Source organism: Chiloscyllium plagiosum, chromosome 2 (genome assembly GCF_004010195.1).
Source record: "Chiloscyllium plagiosum isolate BGI_BamShark_2017 chromosome 2, ASM401019v2, whole genome shotgun sequence".
Classification (NCBI taxonomy): Eukaryota; Metazoa; Chordata; class Chondrichthyes; order Orectolobiformes; family Hemiscylliidae; genus Chiloscyllium; species Chiloscyllium plagiosum.
In genome coordinates, this window is record NC_057711.1 from 65,329,020 (window position 1) to 65,353,951 (window position 24,932).

At 40.4% G+C, this 24,932-nt stretch overlaps 1 long non-coding RNA gene across 3 annotated transcripts in view; it reads left to right on the plus strand.

Annotated features, from left to right (window-relative positions):
* LOC122560605 overlaps positions 1 to 24,932 on the plus strand; it is a 160,801-nt gene that overhangs the window by 78,260 nt on the left and 57,609 nt on the right. The gene's annotated exons all lie outside the window — the stretch shown is intronic.

The following is a 24,932-nucleotide window of genomic DNA, read 5'->3' on the forward strand; positions in this document are numbered from 1 at the left end:
AAAAATCTTGTGCTGGCCGTTAAAGCCAGAATGCTAAAACCATATTAGAAATGATGTACAATGTTCACCTCCAATTAGGTGGGATGAATTAATGAAAAGGGAAATTAGGTGTGGTATTTCACAGATGATCCGACCTGTTGCCCATATGATGCATGGTGCAATTACTTTCAGTGCATTTTCGACCACTCTGAAATTGACTTTCACCTGTGTTTAGCTCACGAATCAAAAATTGGAAAAATAGGAGTGTTACAACGATTCATAAATCTGTAAAGTTATATCCTTGAAAAGACGGTGGAAGGAAAGCAAGAAAACTAAAATTTGGCAAAATTGGTCATGAAATAGATCAAAACATTAAAAGCTGGGACAGAGGATTTTCAAATCTTTGCCCAAAAACGATGTTATGCATTTACCGAAGAAAAACATCAGAGATAATAATGATATAGAATTAGCAACTCCGTATATAGGGTCAATTGATCTTTACTGGCAACAAATCAATTTCAACTCTTGCTTTTTAGCTGTGGTCTTCGATATTGTGACTTGAAAATATTAGCTATTTTATAAACAACATCTGGCAATAACCAGCAGCCATTCTTAAATCTTGTATATTCTGGAGTTGCTAGTTCAATACAACATTAGTGATATAAACATAATGTTTAAAGAACCATTGATAGATTAACATTAATCTCTGACATTATTGTTGCACTGCCTGCAGATACTCTCTCAACTGACTCACATGATTAATGTTAGAGTGGAAAATACAGCCAGAGTCATTTCGTAAACCCAATGCAGACAGAAGGTTGGAGACTATAGCTTTGAAATTACTGTTACTGATAATAGCAGATGAATGTATAATTCATTTGTATTCCTCTCTTTGGTATTTTAATTGAGACACTAGCCTATATGTTTTACATATTAGATCACTCAAAAATGGTTCATGGTAAATTGGTTTATCTGGTTCCTTTTTACTTTAACTTTTTTGTCTTAGTTATAGAGTCAGAGTCCAACTCATCCATGACAACTAAATTTTCCAAACAAAACTAGTCCCACTTGCCTATGTTTGACCCATAACCCTCTAAACATTTCCTATTCATGTAACTGTCCAAATGCCTTTTAAATATTGTAACTGTACCTGCATCTATCACTTTCTCTGGCAGTTTATTCCACATATGAACCACCTCCTGTGTGAAAAAGCTGCCCCTCAGGTCCCTTTTAAATCCTTCTCCTCTCATTGTAAAACTATGCCCCTAATTTTGAACTCCCACACCCTAAAAAAAGACCTTTCTTATTCACCTTACCGATGCCCCTCATGATTTCATAAACCTCTATAAGGTCACCCCTCAACCTCCTATGCTCCAGCCAATCCATCCCAACCTTATAACTTAAACCACCCAGTCCCATCAACATCCTGGTAACTCTGTTCTGAACCCTCCCCAATTTAATAATATCCTTCCTATAGCAGGGTAACCAGAACTATACACAGTACTCGAAAAGTGGCCTCACCAACAGCCTGTACAACCTCAACATGATGTTCCAGCTTCAATACTCAAAAGTCTGAGCAATGAATGCAAGCATTCTTAATTGCTTTCTTAACCACCCTGTCTCACTGTCGTGCAATTTTCAAAGAATTATTTACCTGAATCCCTAGGACTCTCTGTTCAATAATACTACCCAAGGCCCTACCAATAACTGTAGAACTTCTGCCCTTGTTCATTTAACCAAAATGAAATATCTTGCATTTATCCAAATTAAACTCCATCTGCCACTCTTCAGCCTTTTAACCCAATTGGTCAAGTTAACATTGTAATCTTAAACAGCCTTCTTCACTGTCAGCACCACCAATTTTGGTGTCATCCACAAACTTACTAACCATGCCGCCTAAATTCTCATTCAAATTGTGTTTATACAGAGGAACCTTGATTAACCGACATTTGATTATCGAATATTGGATTATCTGGCAAGATTGCAAGTTCCCGATGCTCAGCGAAACTATGTTATCCTGCATTCGATTATCTGGAATACGATTAACTGAACGAAATACTGCTCGCCCGTGTCCTTCGGATAATCGAGGCTCCTCTGTAAATGACAAACAACAGTGGACCCAGTACTGATCCCTGTGGAACACTGCTGGTCAAAGGCCTCTGGTCCAAAGCACAATCCTTTACTACTACTAGTACTCTCTGTCTCCCACCATCAAGCCAATTTTGGATCCAATTAGCTAGCTCTCCCTGAATTCCATGCGATCTAACTTTACTAATCAGTCTATCATGGGAAACTTTGTCAGAGGCTTTACTAAAGTCCATGTAGACACATCTAGCTCTCTGACCTCATCAATCCTTTTGATTATATCCTCATAAAACTCAATCACATTTGTGAGATCTGACTTCCCTCGCACAAAGCAATGCTTACTATCCCTAATCAGGCCTTGTCTTTCTAAGTGCATGTAAATCCAATCTCTTAGCATCTCCTCCAACAACTTACCTACCACTGATGTCAGACTCATCGGTCTGTAGTTCCTTACAGACTTTCTTAAGTCAAGGCTCAGTGATTCGCACTGCTGCCTCACACTATCAGGAATCTGGGTTCGATTCCACTCTCGGGTGACCGTCTGTGTGGAGTTTGTACAATCTCCCTGTGTCAGATTGGTTTTCCTCTGAGTCATCCAGTTTTCTTCCACAGTCCACAGTCCAAAGTCCAAAGATTTGCAGGGTAAGTGGATTAGCTATGCTAAATTGCCCATAGTTTTTAGAGATCTGGAGGAAGGTATTTTGGCCATGAGAAATGTAGGGTTACAGATGGTGGAGTGGGTCTGGGTGGGCTGCTGTTTGGAGGATCAATGTGTACTTGTCGGACCAAATGGCCTGCTTTCACACTGTAGGGATTCTATGATTAGCCACTGTCCAGTCCTCGAACATCTCACCCATGGCTGTAGATGATGTAAATACCTCTTCTAGGGGCCCTGCAAATTCTGCCCCAACTTTCCACAAAGTCCTGGGATATACTTGGATCAGGACCCGGATATTTATCTACCTTTGTTTTTTAAGACCTCTTCTGTAATATAGACTATTTTCAAAACTGAGAGTGAGGTGCTGGAAAAGTACAGCAGGTCAGGAACCTCAGAGGAGCAGGAGAATTGACGTTTCAGGCATAAGCCCTTCATCAGGAATGAGGCTTGTGGGGCGGGGGGGCTGAGAGATAAATGGGAAGGGGGTGGGGGGAAGGTAGCTGACAAAGCGATAGGTAACTGAAGGTGAGGGAGAAGGTGATAGGTCAGAGAGGAGGGTGGAGCGAATAGATGGGAAAGATGATGGATAGGTCAGGAGGGCAATGCCGATATGGAGGCTTGGGACTGGGATAATGTGGGGTGAGGGGAAACGAGGAAACATTTGAAATCCACATGGATCCTGTGTGATTGCAGGGTCCTAAGGCGGAATTTGAATTGTTCTTCCTCCAGATGTCGGGTGGTAAAGGTCATCCTTTTCCGTAACTATTTTAAAGTGAATAAAATTATGATATGGGTCGTAAAGTGTTTCCCCACCAACACTTCAATCACTTGCCTTGTATTATTTCCCTTCTCCAGTAGGTGCATCTAATATTGATGAAGAAAATTTTCTTGACACATTAAACAAATTCCTCAGCATCCAAGCCCTTAACACTGTGGCAGTCACAGCCTATGTTTGAAATGTTAAAATTCCCCACTATTACAATCCTATTATTCTTCCATTCATCTGAGATCTCTCCACATATTTATTTCTCAGTTTCCCACTGACTACTGGGGGAGGTTTATTGTACAATCACATTAAGGTGATCATCCCATTTCTTCACTCCACTTCACCTCTGACAGAAAGTCCTTTAGACTCGAAATGTTAGTTTGCTCTCTCTCTCCATGGATGCTGTCTGACCTGCTGTGATCTCCAGTATTTGTTATTTTGATTCCCTTCTTATTTCAGAGTTCCACGCATCTGCTTCTCAACCTCGCCTACTTTATCTTCGGCTTCTCTTTCTTCTGCAGGAATTTGTGGATGACAAGATCATTAACAGGATGCAGGGTAGGAGTCTGTTGTTTGGTTTGGAACAGAGGCTATCCACCCTGGGGTTCCAGCAAGTAGGAGTTGCAGAGTCTTCTGCGTGTTAACAACAACAATTCTGCTGTGTATTTGCAAACTGTGTACAACATCACAGTAATATGTCTGACCCCATTTAAAATTTTACTTGGTCTCTTTCCCATGTGATCTCTGACATCAATAGAGTGGGTATTTACTTACTCTCTTTCAGAAATCTTTCAGACTGGGACCACAAGAGGCAACAGGCTGCATTGTCTGCTGTATGCTGATCTGTAGTGAGAGCATTTGCAGACTTTGGCAGGACATATTCACAGGCTAACAGGTTATGACTGGCAACACAGATTCAGCCATGGTGGGGACTAACAATAAATAAAATAATGAGAAAATAACTTCCAGTCAACATGTTGCTAACAAAGCAGTGAAAGGTCTTCGAGATCCTTCAGGGAAGTAATTGAACTTGTGACATGACTTCAACATGGAAGAGTGATTGTGGTGACCATCATTGTTGGGAGGGCAGATGAGTGAATACCCAGAGGACTAAGCAGAATAATATAGCACGGAGAATGGGACAGGCAGTGGTTAACACTAACAAGAAAACAAGCCTAATAGCAAAGCAGTGATAAGCTATATGAGTCCTGGGACCTCCTAATGGCAATGCAAGACAGACTTGAGAGAAGCAGCAGTAAGTAATTTGGAAGTAACATTTGCATGTAAAACCTAATTAAACATAAAGGCCAACTATGTAAATTTAAGGTACCAATATAAATTTCAATAACTTTTCCCCAGAGGGAAAGCAGTAATCAATTAGGTTAAAAATTAATTATAAACTAGCTACAAGATTGCCTGAAAGGAACTTACATGACAGATGGTGATGTGTTGATCCCCCAGTATCCCTACAGTAACCCCCTTGCATTCTCCTCAAATATCGATACCCAGACCCCAAGGACTGTGTTCGTCCAGACCTCGAATTGACCTTTACAAGCAGTCCTTGAAGTGACTGATCAGATCTCTGACCATTGTGTTCCCAGCTCCCTGACTGATATACACAATAATCTGCTTGCTTGTGATGGACTGTCAGGATTGACCATTGCCCACTCCTTGGGCTGTGATCAGGCTGCCCCCCCCCCCCCACCACCAACGACCATGCTTGGACTAACTGGACGTATGACCATAGCTAAACCCTTGGAGTGTGCACAGACTGTGCCCATGACTGATTTTTCCTTAACCTCTGACTGATAGGGGACCCCTCCTTGAGGAGAAAGTGAGGGCTGCAGATGCTGGAGATCAGAGCTGAAAATGTGTTGCTGGAAAACGCAGCAGGTTAGGCAGCATCCAAGGAACAGGAGAATCGACGTTTCGGGCATAAGCCCTTCTTCCGACCCCTCCTTGAGGATAAGCCTCCGTTCACTTTCTGAACTGACCATTTTGTTGAATAAACATGCAATGTGTGTGCCAAATGGGTAGGTGGCAGATTGACAGCTTAGTATTCTGGACAGCAATATCTGCACACTCCTCCCTGCAGTCCCCCCAGAAATCTCCTAGCACAGATTCCTCTGAACAAATAACTTGTCTGTACGTCTGTTCCGAAAACTATATCAAAGTGGCAGTACTGATAGTCTTTAAGCTCTGACTGAAGTACCAACATGCTGGCAAGAATAGCATGGCATGGATGCTCTGAGCCCGCAGGTAGGTGCTAAGAGAGCAAGCAAGCAGCCCTGAGATACAGCCTGCTCTAACCTGTGAGCCAGGTCCCTGTCCCTGCATGCAAATTGTCTTGCAACAACCTGTCAATGCTAATTATCACTGGCCTGCAATACAAGTCTATGCTTCTTGGGTATCTTGCAAATGGATTGGAGAGGTACTATAAAGATTGTGAAGAGTTGACAAATGTTGGATGCCAATGTTTATGAATCAGGGGAATGTGTAACTGCTCACTATTGGATGTGCCTAAGATTCGGAGCAATATGGAGGCTCCTTAGAGCCAACACCAGCTGAAGTTAGGACGTACCTGCTCTGAATTGCATTTTGAGAATTCTTGACATCTAGTTTGTTTGGTGCATTTGGTAAAATGGGAAGGTGAATATCAACAAGAAAATTTGTGATGTTAATAGGGTACTTAATGAGCAATAACCCACTCTTAATTGGCAATTCATGCTACCTAGTGAGAAATTTACCTCACCATTTGACAGGTGCATCAGAGATGCCACGAATTGCTCCTGAAGTTAATATCAGCCTCGCTGGACTTCTCACATAAATCTGTCACAAATCTCACCATACCCCATGTTGATCAGGCTTGCATAAGATTCTACCCTCTGTTTCCGATTCCCACAATCTGCCTGATTTTACCCCTACCACTAGCCTACCTTTAATCTCGATGTTTGTATTTAGATTTCTAAATTTAATCTTACCTCTCCTGTCAATGCTTTAAAACCATATGCATTAGACTATATCATTTAAAACTTAAAGTCACAATTTGTTTGCCTGACTTTTCTCCAACTAAATTGTATTGATTATAATAAATTTTGAACAGCCAGAGAAAAAGAGGCCTTTCTATAATTCTTACTCTGTATTTGTCTTGACACCACTGGTCTGGAAAGTGAAAATAAATCAACTAAGATTCCAAATACTGGTTGCTGTCTAATAGCTGCTGGGAAATGCCTACGTATGTATATCATTTGAAAGGGGGGTCAGCTTCAGAGGTGATAGTCAAAAAGCTTGCAGACTCTCACTGTCTAGACTGACATCTGAAGGATAGTCACATCGGTGATGTATCAGAGGCTAGCCAATGGTTGTGTAACCATATCTGAGCTAAGGCTATGTGTGATCTTTAGGAGATTAGGGCATGTAACAATGGAGTAAGATTCTCTCTACAAGGTTGATTGAAGTGAGATTTTTACTTCTATTATAGCTCAATTAGATCACCAAGCAGCCTTCCACGGCAGAGGCAGCTGATCCAATTACACCATCCCCAGAAGTGCATTTCTTATTGACAGTGACAAATTCGCTAAAACAGAAACACTGTAAAAATGTCTTGAGATTATAGATAAATGTAAAAGACCACTGTGGCTGCACATAACCACAAAGACAAAATTATCAAGTCTAGTGTGAGGAAAAAAATGAAGGACAGAAGTGTTATTTGTTAAACATGTGGATAAAACAAGCTTACAGGGTGCATAACCACTGAATAAATCAAAGGTTGAGAGAAAACCTTTGATATGTGAAGGGGGAATAATGTATAACATTATTTCTTTACTCAAAAAGTATGGTCCATTTTAACAGTCTTTTTTTAAAAGCCAAGTATGATTTTTGCCATCAATACATTGATTCTATATTTAACGAACACTGAAGTCTGTGTTGGTCAGTAAAGCATACTGCATATCATATTGCCTGGAGTCATTTATTCAATATTAAAGAGAAATCACTCTGCTGCTATGTACTGAAATGCAATATCTTCATCAGTCAGCGACTGAGAGGCATAATTTACATATCAACTCTCACCCTGTGTCAGCTTGCCTGAATTGGTGGCATTCATGTCTTTGAGTCACAGGTTATGGATTTGTACCCTTTACTAAGAGACTAAGCTCATAACCTGAAGTAAACTTCCTTGCACTCAGGTGCAGATTTCTATGGATCCACATCATCTGGACCCTGGACAACAGCAAATATGGCGCTCCTGCCAGATGATAGTTTCATTTAAGCAAAGACTGTACAGAACTGCTTTAGTATCTGATTATGTATAGAAAGATCTTTTTGAAGAATAAAGTATATTTTTTGAAATGAAACATCATGATATGATTAGTAGCAATATATCAGCCTAGCTTCATGGCATATTAAGATCTTTGTTGATTTAATGGGATATAGGTAAATTACCAATATTTTGAGGTGGAACGGATGGGCAGGAGATACAGATGGACCAGTAGTGTACCAAGAATCCTGAGTCTGACTCTGGGTCCATCAGTTGAGGGAGCACTGCATTGATAGACATGCTTTCATTTGGATGAAATATTTGGTCAGAGATTGTTCTTCTGATTGATTTTAAAAATTCCAGAGCATCAATTAAAAAGAAACTAGCAGTCTTTGGCCAGTGGGCCACGTTCATCCAACATCATCAACAAAATAGATTTGCTTGCTACTTGTCTCATTGTTATTTATGTCAGAGAATTGGTAAAGCTTAAAATGAAGGCTATTCAACTCTCAGAGTGTCAACTCTCTGAATTATCAAATCACCTCATCACATGCCCATATTTCCTTGCATTCTCCCCATAACTCTGCAAATTTGTCCTTTTTAGATACTTATCCAACTGCATCTTGACTGCCTCAGTTAGAGTCATAGAGTCATAGAGATATACAGCACAGAAAGAGACCTTTGGTCCAACTTGTCCATGCTGACCAGATATCCCAACCTAATCTAGTCCCATACTTGGCTCATATCCCTCTCAACCTTACCTATTCATATAGCCAGCTAGGTGCCTTTTAATTGTACCAGCCTCCACCACTTCCTCTGGCAGCTCATTCCATACATGCACCACCCTCTGTGTGAAAAGGTTGCCCCTTAGGACCCTTTTACATCTTTCCCCTCTCACCCTAAACCTATGTCCTCTAGTTCTGGACTGTCCCACCCTAGGAAAAAAGACCTTGTCTCTTTATCCTATCCATGCCTTGACCCTGCTTCTACCACATTTTCATTTTAGATCTTGATAATTTTGTCATAAGGATACTATTCATCTCACTGTTGCTTCTTTTGTCAATTAACTTACGTCTGTGTCCTCTGGTTCTAAATCTCTCCACCAGTTGGAACAGTTTGTTCCTGTTTGCTCTGTCCAGACCCTTCATGATTTTCAATACCTGATCAAGTCAATCTTTTCCAAAGAAAGAAATCCCAACTTCTCTAATCTATCTTCATACTAAAGTTCCACGTTTCTGTAAGCAGTCCATGAACCTTTTCTGCAATCCCTCTAATGCTTTCACATCGTTCCTAACGTGTGTCACCAGGACGAGATGCAATGCTCCAACAGTGGAGGCCAAACCACTGTTTTATAAAACATTGACATAGCCCCCTTGTTCTTGTAATCAATGATATAGATATAAGGAAATCCCTGCTCAGTGAAACAGTTGAGGCTACCTCGTTGAATGTTTTTAAGGCTACCTCATTGAACAGTAAAGGAATTAAGGGTTATGGTGAGTACGTGGGTAAGTGGAGCTGACTCCATGAAAACATCAGCTGATTGGCAGAGCAGGCATGAGGAGCTAGCTGGCTTACTCTTGCTCCTCTTACTTATGTTCTTATGATATTGGACATATGGGCAGGAGAACATTTTGTAAAGGAGTTCCCCAGGCGTCTGGATTAGGATGCCTGTTTTTCACAATATGTATTACAATCTGGATCTTGGTGTGCAAGGGACAATTTCCATGTTTGTAGATGGCACGAAACTCAGAAGAATTGTAAACTTTGAAAAGGATAGTGTGCAGCTCCAAAAACATTGACAAGTTGGTCGAGAGGAGAGATAAGTGGCGACTAAATTCAGTGCAGAGAAATATGAGGTGATGGAAGAACACTGAAAGACAATATATAAAAAGGTATAGTTCTAAAGGGAGTGCAGGAGCAGAGAGACCTGGGTGTATATATGCACAGATTATTGAAGTGGAAATACAAGTGGAAAGAGGAGTGAAAAAAAAAATACAGTGTTCTTGAATTTATTAACAGTGGCATAGTGTGTGAGGACAAGGAGGTGATGTAATTTGTAAGATACTTGTTAGCCCTCAGCTGGATTATTGTGTACAGTCACGTTATAAGAAAGATACAAATGCAGGGGAGAGAGTGCAAAAGCAGTTTACTAAAGCAGTCCCAGATATGAGAAACTTTAGCAATGAGGATAGTTTGAAGAGGTTGAGACTGTTCTAGCTGGTGAGAAGAAGGCTGAGAGATGATTTGATTGAGGTTTTCAAAGTTCTGAATGGGCTAAGCAGGGTAAATAAGGTGAAGCTTTTCACTGGTAAAGGAAACAAGATTGAGAGGGCATAGATTTAACATGATGCATAAACGAAGCAAGGGTGATGTGAGAAAAATACATTTAAACAGGAAGTAGTTAAGAGTATAGAATGCACAGCCTGGAAAAGTGGTGGACGCAGGTTCAATTGAGGCATTCAAGAGGCATTGGATGGTCATTCGGATAAAAAAGGTCTACAAGGGTATGGGGAAAGACTGGAGATTGGCACTAGGTAACAGGACTGATGCAGGTGCATGATGGGCTGAATGACCTTCTTCCACCATGGAATAATTCTGAGATTTTGTGATTCAATGCCTTATTGGTAAAGCCTGGGATACTATATGCTTTATTAACTGCTCTCTCAAGCTGAATTCTGCTACCTGCAATGACTTGTCCAGTTCCCTCCGATCCTCCACCCTCTTTAGAACTGTACCCTTTGCCTTATATTGTTTTCTATTTTTGATTATTTTCTATGCTCTTCCTACACTTTCCACTTACATCTCTTTACATTAAATTTCTTCTGCCATTGTCTTGGTTATTTCACCAACATGTCTTCATTCCATTGAAGTTCTGCATCATCCTCCATACTGGAGACAAAGTCAAGCTTTACACATTGCTCAAATTTCACATGCAAGCTTTCAATGAATTTATTTTCCTTTTTTTCTTTGATCTTGCTTGTAATGAAGTTAAAAACTGTCTGATGGCTACTGTGATGGACCGCGAAACATTATTTCACACACTCCACAAAATAAACAAGAGGATGAATTATGGCTGATCCTTTTTGCCTTCCTTGATCTAGCAAACTGAGATGAATTGTTGTAACAGTACTGACGTTCTGGTGAAGATCAATTTACCCAGCATTAACTAAAAAAGAAACCTTCGTCCTTTCTGATTATTATAGGTCAGTTCAACTAAGTCATAATGAGACTTCAACTGTGAATGATGATATCAGACTTCTGGGAGACTCAGTGCTGCTATTTATAAGAATTACCAGAGAAGGGTATTCACCAAAAATAAAAGTCAAGTTGGGATAATTTTGTTTCGATACGTTTGATGAAGGAAAAGGTACACTTGTTGGCATAGAGGGAAGATATTGCATTTGTATTGAGCCTAATCTCATTTCTTTAATATCTTAGAGGTTCACAAGCAATGAATTGCTTTGATATGCTGTTACATAGGCAAAGTAATTATGTAGACTATGTAAATGTAACAGTTATAAAGTATGTGTAGTCACAGTGAAATTGCTACTTGGAAGCAGCATAACAGGTTGATTAGAAGCCATCTACAATGGCTCATAATGAATCAGCTAAGTGTTTTAATACCCCCTGCAGCAGTGAAGTCAATGGAAAAGAAAATCAGAACAGTAGGTTGATTAGTGTTATATGTCTGGGAATTTTTTTTTTCCCCATGTATACATTTGGATAGGGATGTTTTCAGTCAGTGGGTGGTGGGAATCTGGAATGCACTGCCTGGGAAGTTAGTGGAGGCTGGAAATCTTACAATCTTTAAAAAATATTTGAATGAGTACTTCAAATATCAGAACATTCAAGGATATGGGATAAATGCAGGAAATTGGGACCAGCACAATTTTAGTGGTAGTTATGTCAATGCTGCCTCAATGAGTCGAAGGACCTTTTCTGTGCTGTATGATTCAATGATTCTGCTATTGACCAAGACAATTTCGTTCTGAGTAAGCTGTGTCATTGAGTGAGTGGTAGGAATTAGGGAGTAGTTATTAATTAATGTTCTTCAGACTGGAGGAAAGGTTATCATGGAGCTGTCCAGGGACAAGTGTTGGAACCTCTGCTCTTCCTGATGTGTTCCCTTGGCTGACAGGGGACAATTTCAACATTTGTGAATTATGTAAAACCTGGAAGCATTGTGAACTGTAAGGGGGTAGTGTAGAACCTTAAAAGGAAAAAAGTATATTGGTGGAATGGGCTACTAGTTGCAGATTTTTGAACATTGAACAGGGAATAGTACAGCAGAGGAACAGGTCCCTTTGGGTCCTCCATGTCTGCTCCGAAACATGGTGCCTCTCAAAACTAATCCTATCTGCCTGCACATACTCTGTATCCCTCTATTCCCTGCCTCTGCTTGAGTCTATCCAAACGCCTCTTAAACATTGTTATCATATCTGCTTCTACCACTTTCTCTGGCAGTGCATTCCAGGCACCTAATACCATCTGTCGAAAAAAAACTTGTCTTGCGCATCTCCATTAAATGTTCCTCATCTCACTTTATACTTCTGCCCCTTCGTATTTGAATTTCCACCCACGAGAAATATTCAGACTGTCTATGCCTCATCATTTTACATACTTCTATCATATTTCTAATAACCTCTATGGTGTGGCATAATCACTATGCTAAGTTGCATAGACTTCGAACATATCCAGCTCAGGACAGGGCATCCATGAGGCACTGTGGGCCATTAACAGCAGCAGAATTGTACTCCAGCACAATCTCTAACCTTGTGGCCCGGCGTATCCCCTACTCAACCATTACCATTAAGCCAGGGATCAACCCTGGTTCAATTGAGAGTGCAGGAGGGTATGCCAGGAGCAACACCAGGCATAACCGTAAATAAGGTATCAACCTGGTGAAGTTACCAAACTAGACTACTCACATGCTGAAAATGTGTTGCTGGAAAAGCGTAGCAGGTCAGGCAGCATCCAAGGAGCAGGAGAATTGACATTTTGGGCATGAGCCCTTCTTCCTGAAGAAAGGCTCATGCCCGAAACGTCGATTCTCCTGCTCCTTGGATGCTGCCTGACCTGCTGCACTTTTCCAGCAACACATTTTCAGCTCTGATCTCCAGCATCTGCAGTCCTCACTTTCTCCTTGAGGACTACTCACATGCCAAACAGAATAAGCAGCAAGTGATAGAGAGATCTAAATGATCCAACAAACAATGGATCAGATCTAAGCTCTGCAGTCCTGCTGCACCTAGTCATGAGTGGAGGTGGACGATTAAACAACTCACTGGAGCAGGAGGCTCTACAAATAACCCCATCTTCAATGATGGAAAAGCCCAACACTTAGTTGAAACAGGAGGATCCTACGCAGAGGGTAGTACGATGCTGCTATGAGATAGTGGAAGAGTTTCTCCAGGACAACTTGGAATCAGTGGGTTGGACCATTTTCAAGAATTCAGTGGACAATCTAGACGAGTACATCACCACAGTCACAAACTTGATTAGCAAGTGCATAGAGGACTGCGTGGCAAAGAAGTCAATCCATGTATTTCCCAGCAGGAAACCTTGGATGAATTGGGAAATCCACTGCCTACTGAAGATCAAGTCAGAAGTCACACGACACCAGGTTATAGTCCAACAGGTTTATTTGGAATCACAAGCTTTCAGAATGCTGCTCCTTCATCAGGCGACCTGTGCTCCAAAAGCTTGTGATTTCAAATAAACCTGTTCGACTATAACTTGGTGTCCGATGACTTCTGACTTTGTCCAACCCAGTCCAACACCAGCACCTGCACATCATGGCTACTGAAGACCAGGCATGTGGCATTAAAGTTGGACAACCCATACCTATACAGGAAATCCAGATATGACCTACAAAAAGCCATTAGAGATACCAAGAGGCAGCACCTGACCACGTTAGAGGCTCAAACTAACCATATGGACATCTGTCACCATATGGACATCTGTCACGTTACAGGATACAAAATGAAGCAGAACAAAATAGTGGACAAAGACACATCCCTCCCTGATGCGCTCAATGCTTTCTATTTGAGCAGTGGCCCGGTGTCACCTGAAAGACAGCCCTGGAAGTATCCATTCCCTTGATCACTAGCTGCAGACATCAGATTAGTCTTTCTGAGAGTAAACCTGAGGCAGGAGACAGGTCCAGGTGGAGTCCCTGGCTGTGCACTTAGATCCTGTGTGGACCAGCTGCCAGAGGTATTCGCTGAGATCTTCAATCTCTCCTTGCTACAATTGAATTGAATTGAATTGAATTTATTGTCACGTGCACTAAGGCACAGTGAAAAGCTTAGTCTTGCAAGTAATACTGGCAGATCACATAGTTAAGTAGCATAGATAGTAAATAATAGGTAAACAGTGGCAAAAACAAAAACACAGGTACAGGCAAATGTTAAGAGTTTGTGTAGTATATAGTATTCGAACAACAGCAGGGTAGAAACTATTGCAAAACCAGCTGGTTCGTGTGTTCAGGCTTCTGTACCTTCTCCCCGATGGTAGAGGTTGTTGAAAAACATTGCCAAGGTGGGATGGATCTTTAAGAATGCTGGCAGCCTTTTCTTGACAGCGGGTCTTTTAGATGGATTCTATTGATGGGAGGTTGGCCTTTGTGATTGTCCAGGCCACATTCACCACTGTCTGTAACCGTCTCCGATCTTGAATGGTACAGTTGCCATACCAAGCCATACCATCCAGACGGAATGCTCTTGATGGTGCACCTATAAAAATTGAAGTCCCTAATTTCAAAAAGATCAGCATCATCCCTGTTCCTAAGAAAACACATGCAATGTGGATTAATGACTACTGCCCAGTGGCTGTGACTTCCATAATCATGAAATGCTTCGAGAGGCTGGTCATGGCTCACATCAACTCTAACCTCCCAGCCTGTCTTGATCTTCTGCAATTTGCCGACCGTCAAAACAGGTCCACAGCAGATGCTATTTCCCCAGCCCTGCACACATCCCTGGAACATCTGGATAACAAGGACATCTACGTCACCTATGGGCTACTACTCTTCGACTACAGGTTCACCTTCAAAACCTTAATCCCTTCCAGATTAATCTGTAAATTCTGAGGTGCGGGTCTCGGCTCTGCCCTTTGCAACTAGATCCTCAGATTTCTGACCCACAGACCGCAATCTGTGAAGACAGACAACAGCAGCTCCTCCATGATAATCCTTAACACTGGCACCCCGCAAGGATGCATTCTCAGCCCCCTACTGTACTCTGTGTACACCTACGACTGTGTGGCCAAATTCAGTATTAACTCCATCTACAAGTTTGCTGTTACACCATTGTGGTAGGACGGATATCAAACAAGGATAAGTCAGAATACAGGATGTAAATACAGTGGTAAGTACTGTGGTGCAATGACAACAATCTCTCTCTCAAAGAAACATAAGAACTGATCATTGACTTCAGGTAGAAAGGAGGAGGACACGCTCCCATCTACATCAACGGAGCTGAGATGAAAAGGGTCAAGAACGTCAAGTTCCTAAAAGTGACGATAACTGACAATGTATCCAGGACTTCCCACATAAATGCGATGGTCAAGAAGGCACAGCCACGCCTCTTCTTCCTCAGGCGGCTCAGAAAATTTCGCATGTCTATTAGGACCCTCACTAACATTTATAGAAGCATCACAGAAAGCATTCAATTCAGGTGCGTAGTGACCTGGTATGGCAACTGCTCTGCCCAGGACTGAAAGGAACTACAGAAAGTTGTGTGTGCTGCCCAGGCCATCATTGAAGCCAACCTCCCATCCATGGACTCCATTTATACTTCTTGTTGCCATGGAAAGGCTGCCAACATCATCAAAGACCTGTCCCAGCCTAGTAATCTTCTGCTGTCAGAAGAGACAGAAGCTTGAACACACACACCAACAGATTCAAGAACAGCTTCTTCCCTGCTGTTATTAGACTTCTGAATGGACCACTTTAGTTACAGATCTAATGTTGATCTTGCTTTGTATATCACATGTGCTGCCGTGATCTGTATGCCTTGCTCTGTCTAAGCACCCTTTGATCTGTATGTCCTTGTTTGCTATGATCTGCGTGTACTGTTCACAAAACAAACCTTTTCACTGTACTTGGGTAAATGTGACTACTATAAATCAAATCAGATTAAAATTAAATGCAAAAGATAAGGTTAAAGCGTTTGCAGCGATCCTCAGTGGATGATCCATCTCAGCCTCCTCTAATGGTCCCCAACATTACTGACCCAAGTCTTCAGTCAAATAAATTCACTCCACATGGTATTAAGAAATGGATGGAGACACTGGATAATGCAAAGTCTATGGGCCCTGACAACATTCCAGCAGTAGTACTGAAGACCTGTGCTCCAGAATGTATTGCTCCTCTAGTTAAGCTCCTTATTGCAATGTCAGATTGTGGTGAATTTCATTGCTTACTAGAAACTCTGTGAACTGCCTAGAATCAAACTGCAGTTCGTTTTGTCTAGTAATGTTATCCAGCAAACTTCCTTTTGTAAACCAATGTGTTTGGAATGTCAATGACTGAAGTGATGGTTATGGAATTTATTGCCAAGATTTCTGACTATTTACCATGTAGATCATAAACAACATTAAAAAAAGATTGATTTCTCAGGGTTATTTGCATTTCTCTAAAAAATATCTACTTGCAGTTTTTGCAATAGTTTTGTTGACCAAGTCTCAGTTGTAAACGTGAGGGAAACAGTTTTGTAATTTTTCCCTCAGTGAAGAAACTACACCATTTCTAATAAATCATTGTTTCCATGCCACTGATCATCGGACTGCTTCATGTGATCACAGTTTCATTTCAATAAAACCTGGATGGTCTTCATGGCCAAGATGCAATGTATGTTGCTGTAGTACTCTCAGGATAGCCACTCAAGTTCTGTGTGTAATATAATTATCGGTAAACAATGCAAGTTCATTGCACATTCTGCAGTGTGGGACTAATTTTTTTCACTATTTCATGAGGTCACTTAGTTTTCAAGCATTAGTTTCATTTCTGTAGTACTTTGATGTTGATTCTGCCTTTAATTTCTTGCATGCGCTAGATTTGCTGTTGACTCTAAAATCACCATCACTTATTCTTCAATGTTCCAAGTAATTGAATTATTTATAACACTTTATGTGCTGATAGTATAGTTGAGCAAGTGAGATACTCATTTGCATTAATCTACAGGTGCTCAACCTCTAAGCTCTATGGGTGAAGATGATCTGACCATCTGTAAATTCATAGAGATTGATGACCACCTCTTGTTGTGGTGAACATTATAGTCAGCACATGGTGATTGACGCTGCGATTGAACATACACATATATGTGAAATATTCACAAGCCTAGATGTAGGCTGGAACTTCCACTTTCCCATAAAGCATCTGTGTCAGTTTCCTACAATGGACATGATGCTTAAGTGATCGGTCATTCGCTTCATTCAGTGTGTAGTGAGAGTACATTTAAAATAGCATTTCCTGATACCTCTGTTGTGACATATATTCCTATATGTAAGTTGAAATACTTGGGAACTGGCAGAAATGCGATCTTCTCCTTTAATGCTTCAAATACTGTTTGCTGTGTGTCAATCCAATTATACATTGCTGTGCAGTAACTTTTCCAGAGTCTCCATAGTTTCTGTGTACATAGAAACAAATTTGTAATAAAAGTTGTTATTATCAAGAAAAAATGCCAACTCTTACATGTCTGAGAGAGCTGGAAATGCTTGAATGGCTATGACATTGTTGGCTTTACTCCCACTATTGTCACTCTGTATTGTAGAAAGTCAATGATGAATATTGCAAATGTTCATTTAACCTTGTTGAGTATAGGATTGTGTTGCACAAGTCAAATAAACAGTGCTGATAACTATTGATTGTGTTCAGCTTTGTCACTCTCATAATCAACAACATCATCAAATGGATTGAGCATTCTCTCAAAGTATGACAAGATTGAAGAAGAGATCCTCTGGAATGTGTTAGGTCTGAACTTAGTCCATTTGGTGTTCTGCATTACTGCAACACCTCAATGAGTAACAAAAGCTGAATTCTATTGTCTTTTCCCTGCGAGACTAATGATAGCTTTGTTGACTACCTAAACATTCATGGATAGGTTCCATTAACCATTTTTACATCTGCAAAGATCAAATTCAATATCCCCAGTGATGAGTTGATTCCCTCAATGATACCATGTGCTTCTAGTTGTTTCAGTGCCTGTGATATGTTGACAAGTACTGCAACCCACAACTGCTTCAAATTTTGTGAAACTGGTGGAATTGATGTGTTATATGAGGAGCATACCATACCCCTTGATCTTCCCAAATTTGGTAAGCAGGAAATGAATTTGGCCACTGATCACTTCTTTGTGTGCTTTGTTAGGATTTTCAGGCTTGAAGCCAAGCCTATTAAAAAGCCATAAGGCTTCTGCAATTAGTTACACAGAATATGAACCCGGCAGAGGCATTTTGCAGTATATTTGAACTTTGATTCATCCCAAAACTGGAATAATTGAATCATCGTAAGTCTGAAATGTGCAAAAGGTGGGTAAAATACTAATGGGTTTTTTTTGCACAATATAGATACTCTTGCCTCAACATTGATAAGAAATGACACCGAAATGTCTTTACAATGACTCAGAACTTTACCATGTAATGGTACTCCAAATGACAAACTGATGAAGCCCTCTTCTTTGATAACCTGCACAGTTTTACCAAATGATTCTATCTTAAGCACAACTTGCATCCAGCACCAGCTGGACATTATGTTGTGAACAAATGAGCACTGTTCTGACTGAGGCAAGGTTTGAAGGTGCTTGTGTTGGAATGGGCATGTGTTGATGAGACTGCTGAGATTTCTTTGTCCATGACCCTTGCACTTGAACTAGTTGGGAAAGCTGGGTCTCCAACACCAAGTCCCAAGGCTTTGTGTATCCTCTTCAAATCAAAAATGGCCGATCAATTTTGCCTGTCAGGATGATGGATTTTTACAAGGTTGTTCTTGGGAAAACATTCACAAATTGATGGAATTGATGTTGTTTCAATTAATTGGTTTTAAGTTAATTCCTTGATTAATGTATTAAATTCACATGTAGAAGCTAATAGCCGGAATCTTGTTTTTTCCCTTCAGTCATGGGATGTGGGTATTTCTGGCTAGGCCAATATTCATTGTCCATCCTTGTTTACCCTTGGAAAGGTAGTGGTGAGATGCCTGCTTAACCACTGCAGTCTATATCTTGTTTAATGGGCTCACTAATCTCCTGCCATAAATGACAAAAAATTCATCATGTGATCATTATTTTATTTGCTGGTCCAAAGCACTTTTTGGGAGCACATACCACTGTAACAAATGTAGACTTCTTCTGTGAATAATAGTCATAGAGATGTATAGCACAGAAACAGACCCTTCGGTCCAACTCATCCATGCCTACCAGATATCCCACCCAATCTAGTCCCACTTCCAGTACCTGACCCATATCCATCCAAACCCTTCTGATTCATATACCCATCCAGATGTCTTTTAAATGTTGTAATTGTACTTGCCTCCACCACTTCCTCTGGTAGCTCATTCCGTACATGTACCACTCTCTGCATTAAAAAGTTGCCCCTTAGGTCTCTTTCATATCTTTCCCCTCTCACCCTAAACCTATGCCCTCTAGTTCTTGACTCCCCCACCCTGGGGAAAAGACTTTGTCTATTTATCCTATCCATGCCTCTCATGATCTTATAAACCTCTATATAAGGTCACTCCTCAGCCTCCAATGCTCCAGGGAAAACAGCCCCAGCCTATTCAACCTCTCCCTATAGCTCAAATACTTATTGTTGGAACATTTACTAGCCTTTTGCACCAAGATAATATAAATTAACTACCTTCTTCTTGTAGATTCACTGATACATCCAGACTGTCCATCCATTTAGGACGGTACAGTGGCTCAGTGGTTAGCACTGCTGCCGCACAGCACCAGGGTCCTAGTATTGATTCCAGCCTCAGGCGACTGTCTGTGTGGAGTTTGCACATTCTCCCCATGTCTGCGTGGGTTTCCTCTGGGTGCTCTGGTTTCCTCTCACAGTCCAAAGATCTCCAAGTCAGGTGAATTGGCCATGCTAAATTGCCCGTAGTGTTTGGTGCATTAGTCAGAGGGGAAATGAGTCTGGGTGGGTTACACTTTGGAGAGTCGGTGTGGACTGGTTGGGCCGAAGAGCCTGTTTCCACATTGTAGGGAATCTAATCTAATCATGTAGCTAGAAAGTAGGTCTTAAATGGAGCAATCCATCCACCCCTTGGCATGGGTGGACCTTCTGGTGAAGAAAGAAAAAGACAAGAAATCGGTAAATTTAACTTTTTTCCATCATCCTTGTTGCATTTGTTGTATATTTTATATATCACAGAGAAATGTAGAGGTGATACTAGTTGTTATTTGTGGAATAGGTTTTACTTCCAACACTTTCAAATGCCTACTGCATGCTTCGGCTCTGGCTTCTAACTCCTTCTACAGCGTGTTTACTTTTCCCTGTGTCCATACCCAGGCTTAATAAATCAAACACTACTTGCAAACAAATTGTCGTGATCAAACACAGAATAGTTGAACACTGCAAAGGGGATGAGATAGCAGTTGTGGTGTACATTGACATCAAGCAAAATTCATATTGCGTATTGTCTAATATGCATTCCCACTACCAGCAATTTCAATTCGTCCATCTCTTCGGAAGGTTTTCTTTGACCTAGAATGATAGTTTAGACTACGAGGAATGAAATGTTTAAAGTAGCATGCTATATATAGACAAAATTCACAATTAAAAATATTTGCAAATGTATTCAGCAATTCACAATCTATTCTGGCCTTTGTCATTCGTCAGCTAAAAGGCCACGTCGATCAGTTAATAATTTATATTCCACTTGCCATTTCTGGATTTCTTCTAGTTTTTGTAGAACTAATATTATGTTACAATCTTATGGGCAAAGAAATTATTTTCCTTTTGTTTAATCCTATGGCAATCTAATGTGCTATTGTTAAACAGAAAAATTGACAATTATTCCTTACTTTGGAGAGCTGTACATACAAAATGTTTCAGAAGGAATTGCTGACAACTTTGACTTTTATAGTTTTACATATTCTGCACTTTCACAACTTGACGTGTGAAGTTTCTGACACACTAAATTGATTTAAAACAATTCTTAATAGTTTGGCCTTTAAAAACTCGCTAAAGCAGATGGGAGTACCTTCACTATCTACTGTTATTATACACAGAGGATATAAGCTGTCACTGAGAATCATAGGGATAATCTGTTACTCTCTTGGAACTGCCACTTGTAGAGACTAAGAATGCTTCCCAATCAGGTTACTTGTATGGAGAAAAATAGTCTAAATTCAATGATTTTAAAACTGGGATCATATGGTACAGAAGGAGGCCATTTGTGTTTGTGTCAGCTTTTTGAAATAGCTATCTGATTAAGCTCACTTCCTTAATCTATCCCCATAGTAATGCAAGTATGTTGTTTCGAAGTAGGCATCCAAGTTCCTTTTGAAGTTTCTACTGATCAATTCTCACCAGCCTTGTAGGTAGTACCAAGCATAAACTTGACATTTAATACGTGCGACAACATAGACCTTGTGACCGGCACAAGAAATACTGAGGCGATATACAGCCTTCTCCAGGAAAGTCCTGTCTCCAATCCAAGCTTTCAGTCCACGATCAGAATGTGTCAACAATGGATATTGGCAGCACACCAATATGCAAAAATTGCCAAAACAGTTGTAGCCTTTGGCAGGCTTTGAATATTTGGTCAAAATTGGCATTAATGTCGAGAGCTGTCAACCTCACCTCACCTCCAGAATTCAGCTTCTTTTGTTCACTTTTGAATCAGAGCTGTAATAAGGCAGGAGTTGAATATTCCTGGTGGACCCCAAACAAGGTGTCAGCAAGAAGGTTATTGCTGAGGGAATGTTGTGTGATAGCACAGTTTGTGATGCCTTCCAGCATTTTACTGAAAATCAAGAGTAGATCAGGGCGTAATTGGCCTTGCCACCCTCAGTGCTTCCTCCAAATGGTGTTCAACATGGAGGAGTATTGATTCATCATGTGATGAGGGGCAGAGTCATTCATGGTAAGCAGGAGGTTTCCTTGCCTGCATTTGACATGATGCAATGAGACTTCATGGGGTCTGGAGTAAACTTTGATGGTTTCCAGGCAAATATCACCCAACCACTGCATCACCACATCTGGTGTTCTTATCCTGTTGATGTGACAGGATATAACCAGGGATTATTGTGAGTTTGGCTGGGATGTTACCTGCATGGTATAATTCTGAGAGTATGATTAGTCTAACTAGTCTGTGAGACAGCTCTCTCAGTTTTGGCACTAGCCCCCAGATGTTAATCAAGAGGATTTTGCAATGTTGATAGGGCTGAGTTTCCAGTGTGTTGTTCAATGTCATGTGGTCCATTTAGTTTTGTTTCTTTTTTGAGGCTTTTTAGCTGTTTGATACTACCAAATGGCTTCTAGACAATTTTAGGAAGTATTTAAGAACCAACCACATTACCGTGAATTTGGTATCACCTGTTGATAAGTCAGGGCAAAAATGGCAGATTTTGTTCCTTAAAGGCATTAGTGAATGAGATGGATATTTACAACATAGATTTCATGGTCATTAGATTTTTAATTCCAGAGTTTTAAAATTCAAATTCCACTGAATGTCCTGCTGACATTCAAATTTGTGTCCACAAAATATTATCGAAATCTCTTTTTTAACTAATCCAGTTAAAATAACATTATGTCACCACCTCCTCAAAGTATCAATTTGGATTCCAAATTGCCTTAAAAGACAGAAAACAGACAGTAGAGATAAGGAAGTTCTTTGGACGAGAGAGGGATTATGGAGGGGTGGTGGTCCCTATTGGTTGGTATTAAGACCTTTTCTCTTCTTGCTGCATACTGACAACTTAGAAGTTGGTGTATGAGACACAATTTTAAAATTTACAAAAAAATACAAAACTTAATGATGTAAGTACTCAAAAAAGATGTTGACAGGTTGAAGGAATGGGCGGGGATGTCACTGGTGAAATTCATTTAAGAGAAATGTAGAACGATTCAATTTGTTTGGAAGAATTGGAGAATTGAAAGAAAACAAAGGGTCTAATTCTAAATTGGTTGCCCCATCAGAGAGACATTGGTAAATATATACATACGTCATTGAAGGTGGTAGGACTGGTTTGTAGAGCTATTTCTATTGGCTTCAGCATCCCTGGGTTTACTAGTAGGTGTATAGAACTAAAACAATTAAGAGGCTAAATCTGTATAGAACACTCATTGTGCCTCAACTTGAATTTTGTATCCAGTTCTGGGCACCATGCCTTTGGTACAGATGTGAAGGTGTTAGATTGAGTGCAAAAAAAGATTCACAAGAGTCTACCAGGATGAGGAACTTCAGCTAGATCGATAAATTGGAGAGGTTAGGATTGTTTTCCTTGGGAGAAGAGAAGGTTAAAGAGTGATTTGATAAAGGTATTCAAAATCATAAGGTCTCTGGAGAAAATAACGTGGGAATATCCATTCTGATTGCAAGAGCAAGAAGACACAGATGTAAGAATTGTAATGAAGGCAGGTTCAGTTGAGACATTCATGAAGAAATTGGATTGTTATCCAAAAAGAGGATTTTCAAGGCTATATAGAGAAGGTGGGAGAGTGGGCCTGGGAGAAGCTTTCCTGTGGGGAGCCAGTGCAGACACAATGTATTGAATGGCCGAGTTGTGTGCTGAAACAATTCTCTGAGGCTGTGATTCTGACTGTCAGCACACTATGGTTTTACACTGAAACATCTCCCAAGACCTCTCCAGGTTTTGTGATTCAGTCACCTGGGACCTGGAAGTAGTCTCACAAGTTAGTCAAGCCACAGTAGTGACCTTTGACGGAGTGACCTTTGACTAAAGGCCACAAGCAACACATGAGTATCACTAAGTCAAAGAGTTGGAATAAATAAGTCAAATAGCAATTAAATTATGTACTAGCAGGCAATTAAGCATATCAATATACTTCCCACATTTACTGGCGCGTTTCCTATTTTGGTACTTTTCCACCCAATGACTTAATCACTTCATTTTGCCACTGTTGGAAACCCTTGGGAGCCTGCCACATTACCTCCCACACAATTCCCCCTGTCCACCCACCACCCTGTCACTACAGTGGGCTCCCAAAGTTGCAGCCTCACATCTCTGCCCCCTTCAACAGTTCGTCTTTGATCGCCTGAAATCGGCTACTATACTTTTCAATGTTCATTATATTTTCAGATTTTGTGTCATCTGCAAATTTTGAAACTAAGACCTTCATAACTGTGTCCAGCTCATTAATATAAATTGAAAAGATTAGTGGTTCAAATACTGACCCCCAGGGGACACCATCTGGAAAGCAATCATTTAACATTGCTCTGCTTCCTGTCTCTTAGCTAGCTTTGTATTAATGCTGTCACTGCTCCTTTAAACCTATGATCTTCAATTTTATGAACAAATCTATTATGTGCAATTTATCAAAAAGTGTTTTAAAGTGCGTATGCACACGCTCAACTGCATTACCTTAATCAACCCTCTGTTATTTCATTGAAGAATTCTATCAAATTTGTCAGCCATGATTTGCCTATAATATATCTGTTATAATTAATTAGCCCCCATGTTTAGTCATGTGAAAATTAATTTTGTTCCAGATTATGGTCACTAAATCTTTTCTAATGGTTGAAGTGTCATTAAATATCAGGTTCAAGCTTCACATCAACTAATTATAAACCTCAGCAGCTGTCACATTATCTATTGCAATGTTCTTCAATCTGAGAATCTCCAATCCTGTTACTGTCCCGCATTACTATTTCCTCGACTGAATAGAGTCATTCTGATGGTAATTGATCAGCATGATCACAGAATATCTTCTGTATGACATATTTTCAGGGGTAGCATTGTAGTAATGTCACTGAGCTAGCCAGGACCCCAGGCTAATGTTTTGGTGTAACAGGTTCAAATCCCAGTATGATAGATGGTGAAATTTGAAGTCAACAAAAGAATTGGGAATTTAAAGCTGGTCTAATGGTGACCATGTAATCATTCTTATTAAAAATCCTTTCTCATTCACTAAGTTCTTCCTGGGAAGGAAATCTGCCATTCTTGTCTGGCCTAAATGTGATTCCAATCCATACAGCAATGTCGTTGACTCTT